Source organism: Helianthus annuus, chromosome 9, assembly GCF_002127325.2.
Source record: "Helianthus annuus cultivar XRQ/B chromosome 9, HanXRQr2.0-SUNRISE, whole genome shotgun sequence".
Taxonomy (NCBI): domain Eukaryota; kingdom Viridiplantae; phylum Streptophyta; class Magnoliopsida; order Asterales; family Asteraceae; genus Helianthus; species Helianthus annuus.
This window is the reverse complement of record NC_035441.2, coordinates 120,091,781-120,108,196: the sequence shown is the minus strand read 5'-3', so window position 1 is coordinate 120,108,196 and position 16,416 is coordinate 120,091,781. Positions and strand designations below refer to the sequence as shown.

Genomic DNA, 16,416 nt, shown 5'->3' with positions numbered 1-16,416 from the left:
TAAATCCCACCAATAGCAAAGCTAACATAGGGTCTGTGGAGGGTAAGATGTAAACAACCTTACCTCTACCCCATAGGAATAGAGAGGCTGCTTCCAGTGAGACCCCCGGCTCGATAGTAGTTTTGCATCAAGCCATGGACATAAGGCACATAACACTCAGCAATTAAGACAAAGGCCGATTAGTGCATGTATTCCCTTGTCTTTCAGCTATTAATTCCACCACATGATGCATGATTAACCATCCCCCTCTTTTAATGTTATTTTCACGAAATTAGTAAAATAATGTTAAAATTAGTGCACTCTCACTTTTGCCCCCGAGCGCCCACACATATATACATTATATGTGCATACCGCAAGCGGGGCGTAGAAAGTAAAACTAGAACTAATATACAATAAGGGGCGAATTATAGATGTATGGTAACCATCATGGTATCGTTAAAGAAAGCAAGCAATCGATGGAACAAAAAAGTTCATGTTCATGAAAATAGAGAAAACAAGGAATGTATTTTTTCCAAAGGCACATCTTAAGTCTTACTCTTATTAGGTTATATTTTATAAGCCAAGTAAAGAACCAAAAATGTTCCTAGCAGAAAGATTAGTGAATAGAAAACCATCATATATGGATAACTACATCGTGGCCTAAAACTTATTCCTATAATGTGACATTCTCCTGTGGCTTAACACAGGAAGCAGACGCTGAAGTGGATCCACACGATGATGAATGCTTCTTGGGATAGTCATATCCACAGGCACGACCCCAATTACATAGACCTATATTTTCATAATTTCAATACACCTTTCCCTGTTTCCAAAAAACTTACGGTGATGAATATCACAAAAATAAAAATACATGACCATCATAGCTTCTTTTTGTAATTGATACAACCAACATGCTATCATTTAAAGATTCATTGATTGAAATAACATAAAAGGAACAATGCTTCACGTCAGATTTTAGAGATTTAAATACTTCGGGGGCCTATTGGTAGAGCAACATCATTGAGAACACAAGGTTCTCCTTTTTGGAGTATAATCCTCTGTGGTTTCAGTTTTTTCCTTGCCTTTTGGTGCCTATTTATATCGTAAAGCACTGATAATATCAGATACCTTGCAAAGAATTACCAACATATGAAAAAACTTGAGGTTAAAAGTTACTAATTAGGTATCATTGTATATAACATTGTACCCACTCAATAAACATTTTTTGAGGCAAAAATGAGAAATTTTCGGTTGTTACCAGAGGCAATGAAAGGTGCGATTGAGTCAAATTCACAGCTTCTTTGTGGTTACTCATCGGTCCAGGAGTAAAAATCATGATAGGATTAGGGTGGTGAAACCTACAGGATACACCATAACTGCACATGCCAGTACGCATGTAGAAAGAACAATTCATCTTGCCCTGGTCACAAAGGTAATACAGTTTTTGACAGACCAATTATCCCTAACATGCTCTGCAACTCTCATAGATCATTTAATTAGATCATTAATTAGCACGGTAGACAAGATCTATTGAAATAAATTACCAATCTTTTAGTATAACCAAGATAGTTAACTTGCAAGGGAAGATTGTTAGCCTCTAATATGGAGTGATTGAATCTACATGAATCCCCATATTTGCAAAGACCAGCTGGGTAAAACTGCAGCACGTGTGAAAAGGTAAGAAGCATGTAAAACTATAAAGGAACTCTCTTAATGGTAATATGCATATATAATGTTAATGCATATAACGAATTTACCTCTGGGTGTAACTTTCTTATGTGATCAGTTCAAGTGACATACATCAAATTTTGACCTCAAAATTATATATACTGAATTTCAAAGCGTTAACATGATCTGTTAAGACATGTACTTTAAGTTGTTCTCTTCTAAAGTATACTCCTTAGCAATTTCAACTTTTTCATGCCAGTTTTTACCATAAAGTCACTATATCAACTTATACCTTGCAATGAAATCTTTGTCATGTAAATTGAGATGATTGAGTTGATTCTACAATATTTTTGCTATTATTCATTGATCCAAGATGCAGGACCATGAGAAGGTCACAGTGGTGAAACCGATCAATGATGTTTGTAAATGAACCAAATGAACACGAACAAGGGCATGTTCGTGTTCACTCATTTAACTTTAACCAACCACGGACAGTTAAATAAACGGATCTTCATGTTTGTGTTCGTTCATTAACATTCTTAACGAACAGTTCATGAACTTTTGTATTAAAAAATATAATACGTACGTACAATGTATATGCATATATATGGTACTTTTGTATTAATATTTAAACGAACGGACGTAAACGAACTGACGTGACATGTGTTCATGTTTGTTCGTTTAATTAAATGAACAAATTTTTTTTGTTCATGTTCGTCCGCTTATTAAATAAACGAACTTGCCACTAAACAATTCAATAAACGTTCAGTCCGTTTACATGCCTACTACAGAATGCACCATAACCACCCATACAAGTACGGATGTAGAACGAACAGTTCATCTTGCCCTGGTCAAGAAGATAATACAATTTACTACAGGGCATTTACCTCTAAATATGTTCTGCAAATGAACTCTCATAAACGAATTTATCAAATCATTAATTAGCACAATAGAAAATATCAAAATAAGAGGATTCCTTCATCTTGAAAGGTTGCCCTCCTTTGTATTTTTTAAACATTTTTTACACCTATACACCACCAAATCTTGCAATTGTAAGGATTTTATATAAGGGAGAGTGACGTGCCTAAGCCCGTGAGACGAACTTGATCGATGTAAAAAGTTAAAGGGAGCAGGTATCAAATGATGGAGGTATATTCCAACTTAGAGCTCTATAATTCCACTTTGGAAGTGAAGGAAAAAAAATCGTAGGTAACCTTCTTCTTCTTCTGTCACGCCCATATATGCTGATATTGTCTAGATAATACTAACCTCTATAATATTGTGTGTGTATACATATATTATTGTGTATTAAACAATAATTTTGTTGCAGTTTCGGTTTCTAAACGTTTATTGCATTTGCATTCTTGATAGAAGCCTACGCTCATGATATCCCATAGATTAATGCCAACCGTAGTGATTTTGAAAAAAAGAGTAGATCCACACTTGCAGAGGCATGCTACATGTGAGTTGTTTCTTTCACTCGTTTTAAATTGAACCAATCTATGACTACCACGGTTAAGCCATTACTTTATTATCATATTCCGCTCTTAGTTATTAATCACCACAACCCTCACTAATATAGATGCACGTTTCGTTATCAATGCAAGGTTTTGATTTGTCAAGTAGTTTAATAAAATATTCAACTGCTGATTATTCGTCCATAATTCTTTTTCTTAAGGACAGAAAAAAACTTGCAGACAATGATATATTGTGAAATTGGTGAATCAGCCAAAGATTATTACTTTCAACATGCTAATGACATTGGGAAAATGAAGACTATTATTAATGGGCTTACTTCTGTTGCAAACCTGACTTTAATTTTGAACAGAGGGACTCGCATCTTAAAAGTTTACAAGGCGGATTTATAAAATGTAAGCATGATACTGAAATTCTCTCGTTTTTGTTGCAGTGTCATGGAACAGATGATTGTTGCAGGAACTGAGAACACCAGATCGTGTTCTGTAATTATAGCATTTTCTTATTAGACAAGTAGATGAATATATGCAACCTTCTTTAGTGGATTTAAAAATCGACAGACAAACGAGGCCAATGATGCTGGATTGGGTAAACTTGTTGGATCTAAATACCTTTTTCGTCTGTTTTTCTATTTTTGACCCATTTAGTTATGAAATATGAACTTGTCAATTTGGTTATGTTAATGGGTCAAATGGGTAAATAAAAGAAAATTTAGCTTAAAAGGTAACTGGGTTGGGCTGTCAAAAGTTGTTGAGAGTATCTATTTTTAATGCATAGACCTCATAAACTGCTTTATTGAAAAGTCATTTATCATTGTAATAATGTGCTTTCGGTACATTTTAAAAATTCATTTATCATTGTAATAATGTGCTTTCAGTACATTTTGAAAATTCATTTATCATTGTAATAATGTGCTTTCGGTACATTAAATTATTTCCTGAACGGATAGAAAAAACGGATGGAAAGGTATTGGTGGGTCAACCTAGCCCAACTTGACCATGTACCAAATGACCCTTTTAACCATTTTGCGATATTGTATTATTTCATACCATTTTATGCGTTGTCGTACCATATCATAAAAGGATTTGTATTATTTCGTACATATGGTCCATTTTCATAGAACATTTTATGAGTTGAATGTTTTTATCTTTTTATTTCTTATAAGAACTTGATTTCTGATGAATGATCCAGTTTTTCAGGAAGCTCACACGAGATGGAGGTACTATGCTCAGAAGGTTCATAATTTCCTCGCTTAATCGACCTTTCTTCCGAAAAAATGTTATTATTAGTGCCTAATGAAGTTATCTGGATGAGGTAGAGTGTTAATACCGGGAACACATTGTAACTTGAAATTAAAGGCGAAAACAATTACTAGTGGCCTTAAGTATTCGCTTGCTATCGAATTCTTTTGTAGGAAATATCACCTGCTGCTATACCTCAATCTACAAAAATCCTTGTTAATGGTAGTTGGGTAGGGATCCACGGCAATGCCCCCGAGCTCTTGGTGAGGACCCTGAGACGACATGTGTGATTTTCTTATCTTAGCATGGCTGATTAAGGGTGGTGTTAGAATAATGGAACTGTTAATTGATTTTTAATATTAAAGGTTGATGTAAACACCCAAGTTGGAGTGATAAGAGACGTTCGTTTAAAAAAAGAAAGCATTGAGAGTAAGCATGACCATTTTGTCTGCGCGTTATTTCTATTTAGAACTCAATATTTCCATATTCGATTCTTATATTTGAGAGTGACAGGTTCATGTTGTGTTGGTTGGATAATGTAGGTTATTGCAGAACACTTGTCTACTAAAGAAGTAGAAGTGATTAAAGATATGTTTACATTGATGGTGATGGGAAAGTTACATTTGATAAAGTATTAAAGAAAGTCGGTTCACAATTGTCTTAATCTGAGATCTGACTGCTCATGGATGTGGTAATGCTAAAAGATTGTGAATGCTAAACTTCTACCATTTGTTCATACTTTAGGCTGATGTTGATGGCAATGGCGTACAGCGTGCCAGAGTGTGGAGAGTTTGTACTTTGTGGCAGTGACAATTCATTTGCAGATGAGCATCTACACAAAGCGTTTTTATGTTTTTTTTTTGATGAAGATGGAAGCGGTTATTTTGAGCTTGATGAGCTAGAACAAGTGCTGTATGAACCTGGTCATGCAGACATGCGAGTACTCAATGAAAGCATGAAACAAAGAAGTTGATACAGTTGACAAGGTATGTTATTTGAATCTCACTAGTGGTGGCAAAATGGACGGGTCAGATGGGTTGGACTACGGGTCAACGTAGGTACTTTTAACCAGATTTGACTTATCCGTAACAATTTGTTGACTTCGATGGTTGGTCAAACATTGTTCTCAGGATGGTCAAATCAGTTTCAAGGAATTTTCATCATCGGGAACAGATTGGAGGAAGGCATCACGACAATATTCGAGAGAGTGATTCAAGAGCTTGAGTGTAAACTTGATGAAAGATGGATCGATGCGGCTCAAGCACGGGTTGACCGGTCAAAGTGTTGCAGGTTGAAGTAATGAAGTACACAATATTCTTTTATTTTTTATGTCTTCAGACCATGCATAGTAGTAAAGGAAGACCCTTGGGCATTATCCGCCATGTGGTGGTTCAGTCAGCAATGGGGCATTATGGGGCGTTTTTTTCTAAAATGGGTGTAGCGGGGATGTGGGCATTGTGGGGCATTACGTTAAAAGGGGTGTAAAGAATTAAATAAATAAAAAAACCATCAAAAAAATTGATTGGCAAAAGAAAAAGAAGGTTACCTGTAATTGGCCAACAATATCTTCATCAGACGTTTAATTTTGCACGCCCCAACCAAATTTTTGAAGAAAAACGCCCCCGTTGGTGGTGTGTGGGCGTTTTTGAGGCAATTCACGCCCAAATACTGCCCACTACGGGTGGTCTCGTAGTGAAGGGGATTTGCATGCCGGGGTTTATTTTCAACTAGTTCGAAGTTGTATATATTTTCTTATTTTTATAGAATTTTATCTTCTATATTTAGGCCTGTAAACGAACACGAATATAGAAATCGAACAGAACATAAACATATAATTGAACACATTTTTTTGTTCGTGTTCGTTCATTAAGAAATCGAGCATGTTTGTGTTCGTTCATGTTCGTTCGTTTAAAGCCTAAGTAAACAGTTCACAAACATTAACGAACACAAATGAACATAAACAAAAAAAAAATAACTAAACATATTTGAATAAATATAAACAAACATAAATTAACATGCTTGAACAAACAAGTGTAATATATTACAATTCATTCAAAAACACATCTAAATTAGAGTTCATAAATATACTAGTTAGTCATATTAATATAAGTAGTTAGAAAACCTAATATTTATATAAATCTAACTATTTATGTATTTACTAAAATCTAAATGAACGTTTATGAACATAAATGAACGAACACAAACGAACGTTCATGAACATAATTGAACGAACACAAGGTGTGTTCATGCTCGTCCATTTAATTAAACGAACAAATTTTTTTGTCCGTGTTCGTTCGTTTATTAGATAAACGAACTTCTCGCCGAACAAGTTCATGAACGTTCGGTTCGTTTACAGGCCTATCTATATTTATAACTTTTTGACTTTTTTTATTGTTGCATTTGATGACATCTTGGATATGATTAGAATTTTCGGTTTTTTTTTTTTTTTTACTTTAAGCATAAATGGTTTTATATATCGAAATAGTGGGTTGAGTTATAATACAAAGTGATTCAAAAATAAGAAATGTAATAAGCCACTATAGAGTGACAAGTGTGGGAAGGGTAATTTTGTCAAAGAGAATAAAAAGATTATGCACATGCAAGTCACATGCTATTTTTCCTCATTTTTTAAATGTCAGTAATTTTTTATACATCATTTGTTTTTTAAAAAAAATATACCATAAAATCGAGCGTTTTTTTTATTTTTAATACGAGTACCCCTATTGTTATACTTAAAAAAATCGAAAACCCAGTTGCGTATTACACAATGGACATAACATAAAACACAATGAGAAAACTCAGTTGCGTATTACACAATTGACATAACGGAAAACACAATAAGTATCAAACTAAAAACACAATTGAAAGTAGACCAAAAACATAATCGATGACAACAGATATAAGACACAATGAACAGCAGACTAAACATGAGTATCAAACTAAAAACACAATTGATGACAACAAATAAAAGACACAATGGACATCAGACTAAAACACAATGGACAACAGTTTAAAACACAATGAACAACGGATTAAAACACAATGCACAACAAAACAAAAAAACAATGGACAACAGATTAAAACACAATCAATATCATAATAAACACAATGACTAGAACCTATAACACAATGTATAGAAAACCTAAATATAACACTATCTTCATTGTGTCATACATTGTGTTATAGGTTCTAATAAAAACACAATGGACATAACCTAAATTTAACTATGTGTTATAAGTTTTGATAATAACACAATGTATAGAAACCTTAGTAAAAAACGTAAGGACCAAAACTCAAGTTGAAAGACACAATGGCCAGAACCTTTAACACATTTCAAAGAAAACCCAGTAAAAATGAAATTTTTTATTTTATTTTTATATAACAATATTATACTCATATTAAAGATAAAAGGTGATTTTTTTAAACAAATGTCACATGAAAAAATTATGGACGTTTTAAATTGATGGGGGAATTGGCATGTGCCTTGCATGTGGAGAGAGAAAGTCAATAAATATGAGATTCCTTTTATGCCTTCCATTAGAGTTAAATGCCATTTTAGTCCCTGTGGTTTGGGTCATTTTACCTGTTTAGTCCAAAGGTTTCATTTTTCACCTATGGGTCGAAAAATATTTCACCGTTGCCATTTTAGTCCACTGGGTTAACTGGGTTAACTGTATCCATTATTTCTGTTAACGAGAAAGATAATTCGATCATTTTATATGGCCGAATTGCCCTTCTAGTTCACATAATTACATATACAATGACCAAATTGCCCTTCTCGTTAACAGAAAAAATAATGAAGTTAACCCAATGGACTAAAATGGCAACGGTGAAACCTTTTGGACCCACATGGGAAAAATGAAACCTTTGTACTAAACTGGCAAAATGGCCCAAACCACAGGGACTAAAATGTCATTTAACTCCTTCCATTATTTTCTTTCTCTGAAATTAATCTCAACCCTCCAAATGTAAAATCAATAGACTAAAATCCTTCTTAGCCTTTTTATTTATGTTGTCCTTTGTATTTGTTCCTAATCATCGAAATAGTCATTCAAAACTATTTAATTTAATTTTATTATTACTATGATCAGTGTGGTGTTATCTTTCGTTTTTATTATTGGAAGATGAAGAAGTGTTTGAAGTAGGTTACATATGGTTATTGCAAGTTACATTTGTTATGTAATTTACATAATATAAATTAGCAACAAATTAAGGCATTGAGGTGTTGTACCCTATGTTTTGAGGGTTTTTTTAAAAAAAATGATATTTCACTTTACACCCAAAACTACTTGATTTTTTGTAGTTTTAACCCAAGAGTTTTTAGTTTTTCCAATTTAACCTCACAACTTTTTTACTGTCAACTTTGATCCCTATGTTTTCCATATTTTGCAAAAATTTTCGTTTTATGTATAGTTCTAAATTTTGCGAGTTAACACGGCACAATGTGTGTGTGTGGTTCAACGATTTTACGTTTTGTTATACGCTTCGTTCTAAATTTTGTGAGTTAACATGGCGCAATGTACGTGTGTGGTTCAGTGTATTTACGTCATCTATTTTTTCCCGTTTAATAAGTTCGTCATAACGCGCGAGTCCTAAATCGAGTTAGTTATTATTTTCTATGTTTTATATGTCGGTCTAATTTCTTCACGTTAAGACGCCGCAACTTCAATGTTGGTGGTCGTTGGCTATAGTGTGGCATTGGTGCTATTTGTCACGGTTTTACGCCCCCATCGCAACGCGGGGGACTTAATACGATAGGTTATTTATATGGATACAAGTCATGTAACGTAGTAATTATGATACCATTAAATGTATTGAGCTTATTTGGTGAATTATTTATTTGTATAAGATAGTAATACATACTTAACCGACAAAAACATCTTTAACACATTGTAAATGTGAAACTGATCAACAACATGTCAATTTCTTTGGCCGCGGCGCAACGTGCGCGGGTCAATCTTCTGGTTACTATAAGTTTACAACAACTTTTTTCCAATTCATTTGTTTTTGCTTTAAAAGTTATTGATTTCTTTGTCTTCTATGTTATGTTTTTCATAATATTATATCAAGATGCTCGGATTGGAATTACTATAAAATTATTTTCTTTTAAGTTTTTTTTTAATGGCCAGCTAAATCACCGGATAAGTATCCTCGGATGTACTCAATCGAGCAAATGCATCATCTCCTCTATAACGGTCAGAGTTGGATGCATACCCGAGCCACCAGTTCCGGGGAAAACCCGCCTGCCCGAAGGTCCACTGTGGTAAAACCTGGTTCGGCTCGGTTTCGAACTGGCGACCTCTAGAGATGCCTAGTTCTAAACTTCATTGCCACCACCAATGTCCTTCAAGATGATGTTAGTAGGAGTTGAACTTGAGACCTCAAGGAGAGAAACTAAGTGACAAACTACCAGACCAACTTGTCAAGATATTATTTTCTTTAAGTTATTTTAGCTTTTAATTGTAGCATAGAAGTGCGTGCCATTCGTACATTTTTATGTGTGTTATCGAGAAACATATTAGTTGGGCTGAGGGCAATGATAAAATTCTAGATACAAGTCCCTAACTAAAATTGTAAAGATTTTTAGAGCTAGAGTTAGGAACTTTAAAACTATACGAAGTGGTGGGTGGGTGGGTGGGTGGGGGTGGGGGGCTTGAAAATGTGACGTTATGCGACATGTGGATGACATGTCAGGACGCATTAGAAAAGTGGCATAGTGCGAAAATGGGAGGATTGAGATGAGGTGTGAAAAAGTGCCGTTATTCAACACATGGCACCCATTTTTTATTATCAATTTATTATTCATTATTATATAAAATCTATTTAATTTAAAAAAATAGTAGTAATTAAACAAATAACATTAATAAGAAAACATTATATAATTTAAAAAATAAAAATGTTACATAACTAAAAAACGAAACTAAAACAACACACACGATATAAACTAAATAAAGATTACATAATTAAAATAACACGTTAAACCTAAACATAATTAAATAAAAAATCTAATTTTCTGCCATGCTGAACGTGTTTGAAGTCACGGTTGTAGGCGTGCCTGTAGTTGATGAGGACAACTAGTATGATGTCGTCTTTTGCAAGGTCACCACCCTCGTTTTCCATCGCGTTGTACACCGTGTCAAAATTTTCACTATCCAAACATATAGTCCTAAAACGAGAAGAAAGTGTATCCACGGTTCGGGTGATGTCACAATGCAAAATTGTTGGAAAATACGCACCCAAAACGGACCACTCAAGCGGTTACGAGGTGTGTAGCAGGTAAGCTATAACAACCCTCGAAAAGCACCTCTATACACTCTAATTAGACCCGTATACGCGTAAACGAACCCGAATAACCCTTATTTTAACAAAAATAAAATAAAATAAATAAATGGGTCGCTCGGGTGCTGCGGCCAACCTGGTTGTGTGCGTCGCGGGGCGCGACCGAGTAACGGCTGGCGAAGCCTCAAGCCGCCACGTGTCGGGTTATGTGGAAGACCTACACTTGTGACTAACCGCAGCTAAACCCTAGCCTAGTCCCTCGCGGGCCGCAAAGGAACCAAGTGTGGGGCTCGCGGGGCGCGAGCTACCCTCTGATCAGCCTATAAATGGAGGTCGAAGGCTTCAGTTGTCTATCGCTCAAATTTCTTCTCTCTCAGACATATAGTGTTATTAACGGGTATAATACCCCTAAAACGCGAAGCTCTGCCTCGTTGTAAGTATTTTTGTGATAACCGTCACTTTTCCGTGCATTCCGTACACTAATTGAACAGTAATTTGTGCTTAAATAATTGTGCATGATCTAGTTTACAAGACAAATGAATTTTTTATTACTGTTATATACATACAATGGCATTTCATGATACAAGACTTTATTCGTTGCTATATGCAACACGAGATAGTTCAGATGATACATAGAACAGAATTGGCACCATTACTAGACAAACTAAATATACTGACGAAGTTCAGTACATAGACAAACAATATTATGAGGCCCAGTATGAGCCAGAGATGACGTATTACACTAGTATAGTGTGTAGGGAAGTAAGGACCACAAAACTGCATGCCTAAGTGATAGAATAAGTGCCGGAAAGTGCCTGAAACCCACATAAAGTGCAGAATTCTGCAGAAATCAGCAAAAATTCAGCATTTAACAAGATTATTACATGCAAAAATATGACAAAATGGTCCTGTATACTTTCCTAAGCATCGGGAACCGAAACTGTCATAAAATACAACATAAAGCACACTAAGCTGCGCAATTTAGCACTTTAACGAACAGTAACGAACCAAACAACCGGACACGACACGGGGCATCAAATTTTCACTAGAAGCATTGTTTTAGTGTAACAAAGCTTGTTAGGGGCACCGACCACCATATTATATCCTAAAACACTACAACACACTTAAACCCCTAACTTAACAATTAAACACTAACTAGTTTATGTAACTAGCAATTGAAACCCAACTAGACCCCCCCCCCCATTATGGACGGTTAGGGGACATGGGTCCCACATAATATTTGTTTACTATATTTTATTAGATCATGTTGGGAATATTCCATACAAATATGCCATATGCCATCCTAAAGTTAGATAAATTTTATAAAAACCTACAATACTATAGCATAAACCTTCATCATCTTCCAACACCCAAAACTCCCTTCTTCTTCTCCAAAGGCTACAACCCAAACACCCTCCACCCACATCCTCATTTCAAGTTTCATTCCATCCATTCTCTTGGTATACAATGGTGTAAGAAGCAAATTTAGGAAGTGTGGAAGAAACGGAACTTGAAGGACCTTCACCATTTGCTTTTATCCACCTCATTTCTCCTCTTGATCTTCCCTAGCCTTGTGCTAGTAGTAAGCTTCTTTGATCTTGTTTTTACTCACAATTTTAGTGGTTAAAGTATGAAGTAACTTGGTAAACTAAAGATCATAAAGAAACATAAGCATAAACATGAACATAAAGCTCTAAAACATGAAGATCAAGTTGTTCTAGTGTATGTATTGAGTTTTTTTGATGATTTCTTGTGTTTGTGGTGTAGATCACCATATGAAGCTTGCTAGATGATGATTAAACACATGATCTAGCAAGTGTAAGGATAGATCTTGAGAAATTTATAATGATCTTCCTTTATGTTAAACATGAACTTGAAATAAACATGTTTTAAGTGTTAAATAAAATCTAGAAACATATTGTTAACAAGAAAAATACAAGAAGAAACATTTTTAGAAAATATTCATACAAGTTGTGAAGATCTAAATTCTTCAAGAATGATATTTTTAAATAAATAACCCCACTTTAAAGGGTAACTAAACTTACTAAGTACACTAGTAAGTTACTACAAATTTTTACAAGATTTCAAGTTCATGACATAGTGTAAATTTCATATTTTTGACATATGGTAAGTGTTGAATGATTTGTTGATGATTGGTGATGATTTTACAAAAGAAAATGATGTGCTTGAAAGCATGGAAACCTCCATTTTTAGGGGAAACTATGGCAGAATTTTCTAAAAAATGTAAACACTTAGAAAAATATTTTCAAACAAATATTTACAAGTGTATTTTAATCATGAGTTTTCCATATAAACTTTGCCATAGATTTTTGTAACAAAAATACAAGTATTGGAGGTTGGTTTTTACAAATAAAAAATGGGTAAATATGTATTTAGAATATATATTTACTTTAAAGACATTGTGTGTGATTATATGAAGTAGTTATATTCTTTTAGGGAAAATAATATAAGAGTAAATTACAAGTTTTGTCCTTTATGTTTACATCAAATTGCAAGCGCTGTCCTTTTGGCCAAAAGTTTACAGGCGGTGTCCTTAACCTTTCAAAATCTTGCACGTTTTGTCCTTTAGGCCAAACCTGGATATAAATCTTAGCTAAAAACTGTCATGTGCAATGCACATGAGGGTAAAATGGTAATTTCCCTCTCAACCCTTTCTATTCAACCATTTATAACACTCACCAACCCCTTAAATTTATTCATAAACGATCAAATTCAAGTGCTTAAAAAATTATTATCATTCATCAAACTTACATAACCACCATCACAATTCTTGCAATACTCACTAGTTGATCAGCACATATTTTAGTAACCACAAAAGGCCACATCCCATTGCTAATCTACTGTCGTTTTCAAAAAATTGGGTGGGAGACATGATTGAAACTTTGATAGTCCAGTTATGGTCTTTAATGTTCATACCAACAACTTCTAACAAAAACAACATTTTCAATCTCTAGAATTAGCTCAGTCAGCATCATTGTGCCTCCACAATATTATTTTGTTAAAGTAACCAGATAAACAAAAACCAAGTAGAATCCAGAGGTTTCTGACTTCTATTGACCGTTCCGTTTAGCTCATTTGTGAGTCATAATGTGGGAAATATAACTCAATAAAAGACATTCCTCCAGGAAAATTGTCGAATAAATAGTCGAATTGAATGAATTCAGAACTCAGTTTACCAAATTGAAAAAAAGGAGAGAACTACACACCATATGCAGTAAACACAATCAAGAATACTCTAAAGAAATTGAAGATAATCACATTGGACATTCACCGCCAAACAACCCCCTTCATCTTCTCTATCTCTATCACAAGCTCATATCTGTAATGGATAAATGGTGGCGGTTGGGGTTTCATCGGATTCGAGACGGTGGCGGGTTTTGATGGTGGTTCGATGTGATCTGAACAAGGGACGGTGGTGGGTTTGGATCTGAAACGGTGGCGGTTATGATTGTGAATATGGTGAACGGTGGTGGGTGGGTGTTTGGTTAGGGTTGGGGTTTCATTGGTGGGAGTTTCTACAGAGCAATAAAGAGAAAGGTAAAGGTAAAGGTAAAAGGTAAGAGAAAAGAGTTTTTAAATAAAAGGGTTAAAAGACAATTATACCCTCATGTGCTTTGCACATGATTTGATTTAACAGAAAAAGTTAACTGAGTTTGGCCTAAAGGTTAAAACATTCAAGATTTTAAAACATAAAGTACAAAACTTGCAAAATTTTGTGCTAAAGGATAGCGCCTGCAAAATGGTGTAAACATAAAGGACAAAACTTGTAATTTACTCATAATATGACTCACAAATACCAAGAATTTACAACACCAAAAATTACATGGAATGAAATATATAAGTTACACACTTGATATTGTGAAACCAAACGCAATAACGTAACTTACGAAATATTCCGAGAAGTACCGTTACAATATATTTTTGGTAACTATTATTTTGGACACAAAAGAAACGAAAGTATGATATTTATTATTACAAAGTATATCATATTTTCGACAAAGAGGAAATATAATACTTTTGAAAGTAAAAATATATTTTCTTAGAATATTTAGAAGATGTATGATTTTTGAAGAAAAATATATATTTTCTTGAGGATACATTATTTTTGGACAAAACAAGTCTACGTATATTTTCTAAGTGAAAATATATTATTTTGGAAACTACAAATACAAGAATACGAGAATACATGTATGAAATACTCCCATCCTTGGGAAGGGAACACGAAAACAAATACTTGAAAAGTATTATAACTCTGGATGATGTAAAGACATAAAGAAAACGTAACTCAAAACATGAATACTAAGACAAGGCACGACCCGCTCGTCTAATAGACCCTAGCACTTTGTAGGAAGTCGTATTTGCTGACGAGATTTGAGTTACGAGTACTGAAGACGCTAAACAGTGAGTTCATGCTTCCCCTTTTCTTTAACTGTTTTTGGTTTTATAACTCTCGGGGGTGAAATACATGTTACAAATGCTTAAACGGTATGAAGCGCCTATGAAATACTAGATCATGTGAGCTTAGACTTAATATTGAAATGCCATAAATTCTTGGTGAAAACTAGTACCAAGTTGTAAATACATAATTAGGGACGAGGGTTAGATCTAACGGGTACGGCCGAACCCCACTCATGGTCACAACTAGTACCTAGTAGTGCTTCGGAGTCCCAGTCGAGGTTAATCGACATAGTCGAGGGTAATCGACACAGTCAAGGGAAATTGACACAGTCGAGGTTAATCGACACAGTCGAGGTTAATCGACACAGTCCAGGAAAATCGACAAGGGTATGAGCCATTACGAGTGCTCCCTATGAGCCATTACGAGTGCTCCCTATGAGCCATAACAATTGCTCCCTATGAGCCATAACAATTGCTCCCTATGAGCCATAACGAGTGCTCCCTATGTCCTTACATGCCTTTAAGTTCTTGTAAAACATTCATGTTCATACACGCTTTTCATACCTGTTTACAAAGGAGTCTCTCAAAGATTTACAAGAATTACAGTACACAAACAAGAATCATGAACTCGCTCAACTTTTGTTGATGTTTTCCAAAATTACATGTATTTCAGGTAACAGGATGGATCTTGGACGCAGGTGTCGTAACTAGAAGTTTAGATGTCATCCACTTTTGTTGGTTTGTAACCTAGTCGAAGGTTGTTTTTAAAAACTTGAATAAACAATGTTTGTAATACTTAAATTTTGTGAATGGATGAACATCGTTTTGATCATGTAGTTGTTTATTACGATTGAATGCAATGATATTAAAACAGTCACACATCATACGCTTCCGCAAAAATCAGGGTGTGACAGTTTGGTATCAGAGCTTCGATTGTAGTGAACTAGGATTCCTTCTCGAGTCTAGACTACAATCACTAGAGTTCTCTCACGAAAACATTTTACAAAAAGGTTTTCATTGCATTCACATAAGCGTTAAGATCCACGAGTCAAACACTTTTCAAAAAGAGACAAGGCAAGGACATTAGTAGGGAATACCCTCGAGATAAGGTGCCAATTAAGGCATAGTCTACACGAGTTAGACTTGCCAAAACTAAAATACACTCTTGGTGATAACTAGTACCAAGTAGTGTTTTTGTCGTGAATCGACAACCAGAAAAATAAACCCCCCAAAAACGAGAGTTATATGAAATATGATGCATCGAAATGCCTGTATATGCTAAGTAACATATTTGTTTATCGATACATACATACGAATAAGTGTACGGAATAAATATTGACGTGAATACATACGA

At 34.7% G+C, this 16,416-nt stretch overlaps 1 long non-coding RNA gene across 1 annotated transcript; it reads left to right on the top strand.

Moving 5' to 3' along the window:
• The first annotated feature begins 262 nt into the window (after positions 1–262).
• LOC110878388 lies at positions 263–5,775 on the top strand. The gene is made up of 7 exons (XR_004867067.1): positions 263–2,856; positions 3,019–3,109; positions 3,557–3,711; positions 4,315–4,437; positions 4,538–4,793; positions 4,907–5,350; positions 5,495–5,775. It is a non-coding gene; the product is annotated as an uncharacterized LOC110878388 (long non-coding RNA).
• The last annotated feature ends 10,641 nt before the right edge of the window (positions 5,776–16,416 follow it).